The sequence below is a fragment of the Macaca nemestrina genome, chromosome 6, assembly GCF_043159975.1.
Source record: "Macaca nemestrina isolate mMacNem1 chromosome 6, mMacNem.hap1, whole genome shotgun sequence".
Taxonomy (NCBI): domain Eukaryota; kingdom Metazoa; phylum Chordata; class Mammalia; order Primates; family Cercopithecidae; genus Macaca; species Macaca nemestrina.
This window is the reverse complement of record NC_092130.1, coordinates 28546124-28556053: the sequence shown is the minus strand read 5'-3', so window position 1 is coordinate 28556053 and position 9930 is coordinate 28546124. Positions and strand designations below refer to the sequence as shown.

At 47.4% G+C, this 9930-nt stretch overlaps 1 protein-coding gene across 4 annotated transcripts in view; it reads left to right on the top strand.

The window, feature by feature from the left end:
• The first annotated feature begins 8606 nt into the window (after nt 1–8606).
• Nucleotides 8607–9930, top strand: part of LOC105466839 (G3BP stress granule assembly factor 1) — a 39697-nt gene continuing 38373 nt past the window's right edge. The window contains exon 1 of one of the 4 annotated variants that reach the window (XM_011715918.3): nt 8607–8758. The gene's annotated coding sequence lies outside the window, so the exon portion shown is untranslated. Of the gene's footprint in view, nt 8759–9073; nt 9191–9930 lie in introns of those variants that run through there. The other 3 variants (XM_011715919.2, XM_011715920.3, XM_071098187.1) reach the window with 3 other exon arrangements.

The window sequence follows — 9930 nt, the reverse complement described above, 5'->3', positions numbered from 1 at the left end:
CAGGGGGCCATTTATTTATTTATTTTTTTCAATTTCTTATAGCTATGCTTCTCTTTTTGTGGGAAGCTAGACAGGGAAGCCCAGGAGTTCGCCTGTTTTTATGGGCAATAGGAAGAAAGATGGTTTAATAGTGCCAATAACACAACTACCTGCCCACTGGTCAGGTAATTTGGCATGAGCTCTATGCCCACATACCCAGTACAATCCAGTGGGGACTATCCAGTCCCGATGGGACTCCGGGTGGGTCCACACGGTTTGCAACTTTGGGAATTTACTAAATTGACTTCTCTCTGTGTGATTTTTAACTCCACCAAGTGACTGTTTTTGTGGTGCCATTATACGGTTTCTGTCTTGGACAACTAAGTCATCCTACAGGGTGAGTTAATTCTTTTTCTTCTCTAGCTATGCAATATTGTCCTATAATTGAGGATTTTAGGACCCAGAAATTATCAGGGTGATTCTTTTGAGCTGGGAATTCATCAGGAACTGGGTCTGTAGGTAGTAATTCTCGGACTTCCTATGGCCATTGATCTCTTATTACAGTTCCTCCACATGCATAACATGAAGCGACATTGAGAGACTGTGCTATATGCTTGGCTAATTGCAAAAACAATTTCTTGTTTTTCCTGGAATTTCTGGTACTGGCACATTTAGTTCATTATAGAAAGTTTGAAACACTGGCTCAGGAGAGCATTTGTAAACTTCTCCTTGAACCAAGATACTTATTGGAGGACCCTGTCTGGCCCCATCAATTCCTAAGGTCACACGCTCCTCTTTTTTTCCAGTGAGGATCAAGGGGATTGGTTATTACTAGCTCTAAGGGGTTACATTGACCCTTAGTACAGGAAGGGTCATTTTTTTCCTTTCTGAAGGTGGACTGGATCCTTTTCATCTTTTTTTATTTAATCCAAGTGGCCTAAATGACACAAGACCAGTATTTACATTTATTTCTACACAGTCCTAATTTATGACAGATGTACTTATTTTCTGCCATATAGCCTCTTTTCTAATTAAGAGAACCACACCTTATTCCTAACTTATTACTATTAATGACAGCACAGGCATCAAATTTTCAGGTGACTTGTTTGGGCACCCCCCCTTTTTTTTTTTTTCCTGTTTTGGCTAACACTGTACTCATATCGTTTATGAGCCCCTACCAGTCTTCAGTTCTTAATCTTATTTTAAAAACTGTGGTCATGGGAGGCTTAGATGGGTCATAACACACATCAGGTTGGTCAGTTCCTGGGTTACATACCTTGTATAGAATAATATTATACAAACAAGTTCTTTTTAGAGTTCCAGTACACTTATAACCGTAAAATAATAGGACCATAGCAACCTTTTGTCCTACCCTCAGTGACTTGACGTATACACAGGGAACAGCCCTCAGTCTGAGGAAGGTCAGTTGAAGTCCTTACTGTACAAGTCCAAATTTTAAGGAAAATGAGACCTGTGATGAGTTTCCTCATGCTTTGGCTGTGCGTGGACCAGTCAGCTTCCGCGTGTGACTGAAGCAGGGCTTGTCGTCTTCTTCAGAGTCACTTTGCAGGGGTTGGCGAAGCTCCTCCCGTCCACATACCGCTCACAGTCTACTGATGTTTAAGGATGGTGTCGGAGGTTGGGCCTGCTAGAATAAACTGAGTCCAACCCCTCTACACAGTTATGTTCAACTGAGCTCTCTGATACTGGGAGCAAGGTGGTGGGGTTTAGGGTGTTGCATACTTCAGTGGTTATGTGGGAATTTTCACATAGCAAGCTTTGGTACTTGGTTAATCTAGCATTTGTTAACCAATGATGTCCTTTGGTGTTTATTAAAGTTACCACAGCATGGGAGGGAGGTCTTTATATTCAGGTTTTGCCTAAGGGTTTATCTGCTTCTTGTGCTAACAGGGCCTTTACTGCTAGGCCAGCCTTTGGAAACCTTGTCTAGTTGTTTTTGAAAGATAGGCCACTGGCCTTGGCCAGGACCCCACAGTCTGGGTTAAAACTCCAACTGCCATTTTTTCTCTTTCTGACACACAGAGTGTAAAGAGTTTTGTCGGGTCAGGTAGTCTCAGGGCTGGGGCCGACATGAGTTTTTCTTTTAACTCATGAAAAGCTCATTGCTGTTGGTTGTAAATAGATGTAGTTTATCTAATCTACATTTTTATTAACTGTCACCTACTAAAATATTGACTCAAATCCTGCAGCTATTTGATTTCAAGCTTTAAATTGATCTGGTATTCCTCGTGGGACTCCAGTTGCATCTAAATAGACATGAGAGTCGAAAGACCCATAAGGGGCTTCCCTCGCTTTATGATGTCTTATTATTATTTTTTTCTTCTGGTTGATGAAATGCCAGGGTGAAAGGGATAGCCAATTGGACTAAAGCACAGTGCCACTACAGTTATTCAGCAGAGTGCCCAGTAAAGGTCCACCACAATACCACCACACATCTGCTCAGGGATGAACAAGGGCTGACTGATTGATAAGCTCTTGAAAATTCTTTTTTTTTTTTTTTTTTTTTTTGAGACGGAGTCTGGCTCTGTCGCCCAAGCTGGAGTGCAGTGGCCAGATCTCAGCTCACTGCAAGCTCCGCCTCCTGTGTTCATGCCATTCTCCCGCCTCAGCCTCCCGAGTAGCAGGAACTACAGGCGCCCACCACCTTGCCCGGCTAGTTTTTTTTGTATTTTTTAGTAGAGATGGGGTTTCACCGTGTTAGCCAGGATGGTCTCGATCTCCTGACCTCGTGATCCACCCGTCTCGGCCTCCCAAAGTGCTGGGATTACAGGCTTGAGCCACCGCGCCCGGCCCCGCTCTTGAAAATTCTTAAGCTCACTGCATCCTTTCAGGTCTCCAAGGAATGCTAAGTTTCCTCCCTGTCGTGAGAGACACGAAGTGAACTTAATATTGGGAGACGGAAGCTGGATGGCCCTCAGAGGCTGAAACGCCGTGTGCCGGACTTTGAGATATAGCAGAGAGAGAGCTTGGCATGACTTATTACCCCAGGCTGTAGAATCATGGAAAAAAGCTACCATGCAGCCCACACCTGGTCGACTGGAGGACCACCTTAGTGGAAAGGGGACAATCTAGGCCTCTGGCCTGCCATGTGCACAAGCATAACAATTGCTTTTGTTTAACATGCAGATGGAATATTTGATCCATTTTAACCAGGCATTTGCATCTTGGTATCCTGTCTTAATTGCTAAAGTTTAAGTCTTTAACTTCTATGATCCTCTAGTAAAATGAATGTATGGTTTTAGGGAAATTACAAAAACCAGTCGGGGCAGTCCATCCTTGCTCTTTAGTGGTCCACAGAATGTTGGACCAACTATGGCATGAAAGCTGTACATCAGGGGGCAACACTCATGGTTGGCACTGGGGTCTTTATCAAAATCTCCTCAGATTAAATGGTCCTAGTTTACTAATGCCTAGTCTGGGGAGAGTTAGGAGGGACAGAAGTACTTTTCTGAAGTAGAAAGCTGTTTTTGACTTGGCAAGTCCTCGCAGGGTATAACAAGGCAAGCATTAAATGCAATAGTTCGTGGCGAAATTGACTTGGTTATATTAATAACTAGACGGTCAGCAATAGAATGAGGAAAGAAGAAAGAGTAATAGAATACACTAAAATAATTAAATTTTTCTTAGCTTTAGTTTGGTAGGGTTTTCCCCTGGGACTATGGCCCACAACTCTGGAGGGGGCGGCGCTTTCTTGACTCGGGTGCGATGAGTCCATCCTTTTTTTGCTGTACGAACAGCAGTCTTGGTGGTTAGCAGCACAAGGTAGGGTCCTTCCCAGGCTGGCTCGAGTTTTTCTTCTTTCCACCTTTTGATGAGAATGTGATCTTCAGGCTGGTGCTGGTTTACTGGAAATTCTAGGGGTGGTACATGTGCTAAAAGACTTTTAGTTTTTTGTTTTTTTGGGTTTTTTTTGCAAGAAAGGAAAGTGGAAGATAAACCAAGTATATAATTTTTGAGAAATTGACCTTTTGTTTTAAATGTGGGGACCTTGGGAGTGGACTTTATAGTCCTTAGTGCCTTTTTACTGAGAAATTTCCTTTAGCACCTATTTTTATTAGTTTTTAAACCAAAGAAAGCCAAATACCATTTTACATTTAACAATGCTTCTTGTATGATTTTTACACCAGATAAGCTAAAGGTTATCTTTATATTAGTGTGCCATTAATGTTAAACCTAATTTTAATAAAACCTTGTAGATATATTTATTTAATTTTTAATGTTTGACCATAAGGTAAGATTTTATAGACTCTTTTTAATCTTTTATAATTTTTCCTAAAGAACAGGTTGGTGCTTTAAGAAAAACCTGTTATGCTTTTACTTTAATGTCCAGTTCACAGAAAAACTGGATGATACTTCTTTAACTTTAGCTAATATGCTTACACACAGAATGTTCTTTACAATTAACGTTTTCAAACTTGCTTAAACCTTCAAAACAAAAAAAAATTTTTTTTTAACTTTTTAATGTAGGTAAAAATGTACAGTCTTATGCCTCCTTATAATCCTTTTACCAAAGGTATATTTTGCTTTTCTTATACACCTTGCACATAAACTGTTTTTTTTCCCCAATAGTTTTACATTCAGGAGGCCTAGTTACTTTTAAATTATAAAACATTTTTTGCATAAATTCTTTTTTAACACACTTTTTAAAATAACTTTTTTTTCTCCTTCACGACTTTTACAGGCAATTTTTCAACATGCCTTAACTTTCTGACTTATTACAAACATTTATTTCTTTAAATAACCAGTTAATTTATTTCAGGACAAGAATTTACCATAAGACACTCCTTTTATATAAATTCCACCCCCCCCTTTTTTCCCCTTTTTCTCCCAAAGATGATAACCATTCTTTTCCAAAGCGAACCTTTTTTTATGTCTGTGGACTAGACTGTCTAAGGCCACAAGAATATAAGTTACTATAATACATGTTACATTGTTAACTTTTAGCAAACTTTACTTTTGTTGAAAACCTTGTAAGTTTGGGATTTTAATTATCCTTTGCTAGTCATAAGACCTTGTTTTGTCCAAATTAGAATTGGTATGATGGCTTTTAAAGGAATAGGGTACTTTTTTTTTCTTTTTTCTTAACTACTTATTTCTCTCCTTCTTTCTCTCTGACTTTCCTTTTGCCTCTGTCTCTTCCTCTCTCTTTTTGCCTCTTTCTCTCTCCCTCTCTCTCTCTCCCCTTGACTCCCTCTTTGTCTCTTCCTCTCTCTGTCTTTGCCTCTTTCCCACTCTTTCCTTTCTCTCTCTCTGCTGGTCTTTCCTTGCCTCTGCCAGCCGCTTACGCTGCTGTTCTCTCAACCACTGTGCGTTGGGGGCAGGGGTCTAAAACCAGCTGTAACCAAGTGTCTTATGTACAAGAACTGGTCTGGGTTCCCTGGCTTACATGTTACCTTGTGCTATACCTTTGAAACATGGGACCTGTCCAGGCTTCCTTCTAATGGCAAACCTACCTCTAATGCTGGCCAGTCTATCTTACACAAAGTTTTAAGTGTTCCTGGTGTCATAGTACTCTATAGTCTCCCTTAAATCCTTTTTTTTTTTAAAATTTTTCAACATAGTTCCTAGTGGAGTGGGCTTACTTTGTGCCTTACCCATGTTTCCTCTAGACAAAACACCAAGCTAACACCACACGCACACCACAAAAGAACGGGTAAAAAGGGCACACACACACTTTGGTAGTTTACACCAAACCAAAATAAAAACCAAAATCAGAGTATCCAGGAATCCAAGCCAGGTCAAAACCAACACCAAAATATCAACTCAAAAACAAAAACCAAAGTGCCGGTACAGGCACACCGTCGGTGATCAGCCCACGCTTCCCCTCAAATAGAGTGGACAAGTTCCCAAGACCGGGCCTGTCAAGCAACTCAAACCAAATCAAAATCAAAACCAAAGTGCCAATAAAGGCACGCCATGGGTGATCAGGCCACGCTTCCACTCAAAGGGAGTGGGCAAGTTTCAAAGACTAGTCTCACCAAATTTTAGATGTCCAGACTCCAAGTGCCTGTTCCTTTCTGGTGTTCAGCCACTGTGTTGATCCTCCACGGGAGCCTGCCACACACTGCTCTGGCGAAGCGTACCACCAGGGCAAATGCCTACCCGGGAGCGCTCTCAGCTCTCCGGCTGGTTGGAGTCCCCCCGCAGGGATGTTCCACAGGGCAGGCTTAAGCCGCCTAAGGAGCTGCCTTGACCATCCACCATTCACCTCGCTCCCCGGTCAGGGAACCGAGAAATGTAACAGGACGAGCGGCAGACAAAACTCCTCAGACACCGAGTTAAAGAAGGAAAGGGTTTATTCGCCCAGGGGCATCAGTAAGACTTCTGTCTCAAGAGCCAAGCTCTCGGAGTGAGCAATTCCTGTCCCTTTTAAGGGCTCACAACTCTAAGGGGGTGCACGTGAGAGGGTCGTGATTGATTAAGCAAGCAGGGGGTACGTGACTGGGGGCTGCCTTCACTGGTAATTAGATGGGAACAAAACAAGATAGGGATTTTCACAGTGTATTCCTATACAATGTCTGTAATCTATAGATAACAAAATCAATTAGGTCAGTGGTCAATCTTTACCAGGCTCAGGGTGCTGCACCGGGCTGGCTGCCTGTGGATTTCTTTCTGCCTTTTAGTTTTTACTTCTTTCTTTGCAGGCAGAAATTGGGCATCAGACGATATGAGGGGTAGTCTCCTCCCTTAATCCCAGCTACTCGGGAGGCTGAGGCAGCAGAATCGCTTGAACTCGGGAGGCGGAGGTCGCAGAGAGCCGAGACCACATCATTGCACTCCAGCCTGGGCGACAGAGTGAGAATCCATCTCAAAAAAAAAAAAAAAAAAAATTGCTTGGCAGAAAGATCTGTATCACTTAAAATTCCCTCCAAAAATGAAGGGTAGCCATGTCCCTCATCGCGGGTCACCTGGGTTAAATTACTAATCTGTAAATGTTAAGTTTCGCCAATCTTCTTAGTGTTTCAATTTGAAGAGTCATGTTGTGAAATGCCAATCTTAGTCCACCTTTTAAAAAACTTTGCAGGGGTTCTCCACGGCCCTCAGAATAAAGTCCAGATTCCTTTGCAGAACAGGATCTTGGAGATTCCCTGCTCCAGGAAACTTCAGGGGCTTCTCTCCTGGGGACTGTTCCCTGGTTTTGGGAGCGCCCGGGCAATCGCGAGCCAGGGCAGCGTCTCGCTCAACTCGGACCCAGGCCTGGGGCTCCACTGACTCCGACGGAGCCGGGCTGCTGCGGGAGTGGAGCCCTGAAAGACCAGAAGGGGCTTTCACTTCGCTCCTGGGCTTCCCGAGTTCCAGGCTCGGGTTAGCCAGGCGCAGGGAGGCGAGCGGGCCCGGCTCCCCACAGGTTGAGGCCGGCGCCCGTGCTCCTTTCAGCTCGGCCTCTCTACCCCTACATAGGTGCTCCATGTGCTTCATTTCCAAAATTTTCAGCGAAACTCCGCGGGAGACCCTCCCGCCTGGTCACATGCCCGAACGAAAACAAACCGGGGCGTGTCTGTGCCTGACGGCTGGGAACCAATGCTATTTCCACAGAAAATGCCCACGGCGACCCACGCAGGGCCGCCCAGCCATGAGTTATAGCCCCGCCAGTGCCTGAGACGCCAGGAGGAGGGGATGAGTTGTCCTTTAAAGGCGTAGCGACGAGAATAAGCCCCCATCCGCGGCAATTGGAGGCTGAACAATAGTGCCGCGGCTCGAGACGTGGTGCGAGGGCCCAAACTACACTGGAGCACGCGCGGACCACCGTGCCTCAGCCGCCACAAAGGGAGCCTCGCCACACGCCCGCGGCCGCCTCGCAGCACCCGCCCGGAAGCGCCTGGCGGAAGGGCGCGCTCCCAGGCGCTTCCACTGGCTACCTTCCGGCGGGAGCCCGCAGGCGGCGCAGGAGCGACTTTCCTTCCCGTGCCCCACAGCAGTGCTGAGTAATGGTGAGGGCAGCAAGGCCCTTGGCCGTCGTATGTAAAAAAAAAAGTTGTAATAAAAACAAAACCACCCGGGAAACTTTGCCACTTAGTTCCCCACAGGTACCAAACTGTGCAGAAAAGGCGGTGTGCACGCCTCAGAGCCGGGACCCAGCAAGTCAGAGAAAGAAAGGAAAGAGAGCAGAAGCCGCAGCCTGCATAGCCTCACAACCACCCAGAGGGCACGGTCGCCCTGGGGCTCGGTCTCTTCCGAGCAGCGCAACCTCCGTGTCTATCAACTCCTTCCGGCATTGCGATTGGCCACAGGCTGTCTTGGCCTCTCGGGCGCCCGCCTCCTAGTTGCTAGGGGTTTACTTCCCCAAAGTACACGGGCCCCACCTTGTGGCGCAACCGCTCCTGCATGGAAAACGGATCTCCGCCCAGGGGAAGACGTGTTAACGAATAAGAGCAGCTCCGCATATTTATTGGCTACTCTGGGTATCAGTCAAAGAACTGCTCACCCGCCTTTCTATTGTACTTTTCGGTTATTGGTCTCTCTTAGTGCCGATCTGTTACTAGGGAAACGAGATCCTCACAGTCTCATAGGCATGAGTCAAAGCCAATCAAGAGCCACGCCTTCATCCCCAGTAAGTGCCCAATTGCTGTTCGAAGAGCCCGGAGGACGCGGTCGGGATTGGTCATCCCGTCGCCCGACCTGGACGCAACAAGTTAGGGTGAGTGGCAGCTATATAGACCGGCGGCGGAGCACGCGTGTGTGCGGACGCAGTTGCGTGAGGGGTTTCTGCTATCCTTGGTGCTGTGGAGCAGAGCTAGTTCCTCTCCAGCTCAATCAGGTAGGTATGCAGGGGTGTGGGCGGGGCAGGGCAGCCAGAGGACTAAGCCGAGCCGCGGCAATTGTGAGAGGGAGAAGTCTGAGTGGCGCTCGCGGCGGCCGCGCCAGGCGCGTCCCCCACCCCCACCCCAGCCCCAACGGCCGCAGGCGCGCGCGGCGGACGGACGGGAGCGCGGCGGCTCCCCGCTCCCCCTCCCCTCCCGACTGGGGCGCGTGGCCGTGTCCGCCGCGTGCGCGTGCTGCGTTCAACGGCCACGCGGGGCGGGAGTGAGTCGCGGCCGCCGCCCGGGCACCAGGGCGGCCTCGAGGACTAGGGGCTCTGCGCCCAGCGTTTCCCGCCCGCCACCCACTCCGCCACGCGCCTGCGGAGTCTTTTCGTCCCCTGGCCAAGAGATCCAGTCGGTTCGGACCAGAAGGAAGCTTTCGTTTAAGGGTGGGTGCAGCACTAAAGTCTAGAGTCTTGTGGTCCGCGCGCCGCAGAAGTGCCTTCAGTTTTGCAGGGAGGAAAGGGAGCAGCGAGTGCACGGAGTGATATTAACAACCAGTGTTCTTTCCACGCTCTCGCTATGTGCCCGGCACTGTGCGGAGCCGTTTTTCTGCCTTTGATTTGATTGTCGCAGTGAACCGGCGAGGTGGGTACGGCTGTCCTCCTTCCGTAGCGGCCCAAGGCAAGGGTCTGGAGAGCGGGGTCACAGGCACGCACGGGAAGGGCGGGGATTTGCTGACGCCGGGCCCTCTGACTCCGAGTCCCCCGCTTCCCAAGCCTGTTTTATTCTTTGCCCCCAGAGCACTTGTCCCTCGGGACAGCATCAGCCTCAAAAGGCCACCTGCCGAGCAGGCTGCAGCGGCATTTGTACTTGGGCTAGTTCTGGGCTTCCAGGGAGACAAGGGTTGGTAGTGGGAATGTGACAAAGGAAAAGGGTTTGGGCTGCTTTTCTACGTGTATTCGTACAGGCCGTGGGTAGATGTGCCGCGACAGTAACTTCTGGAAAAAAGTAGGGAAAACGATGAGTAAGTGCAAATGAACATCGACTGTGTTCCTCATCGGGTTTGAAACTCAGATTGGTGATGGGAAATTCCCGCCAGCGGGAAGTTAGGCTCCGGTTTTAGACGTTGAATTTTTTTTTCTATTTTTTTTTTTTAATTGGAGGAGGCTTTTGGAGAAAGACCTTG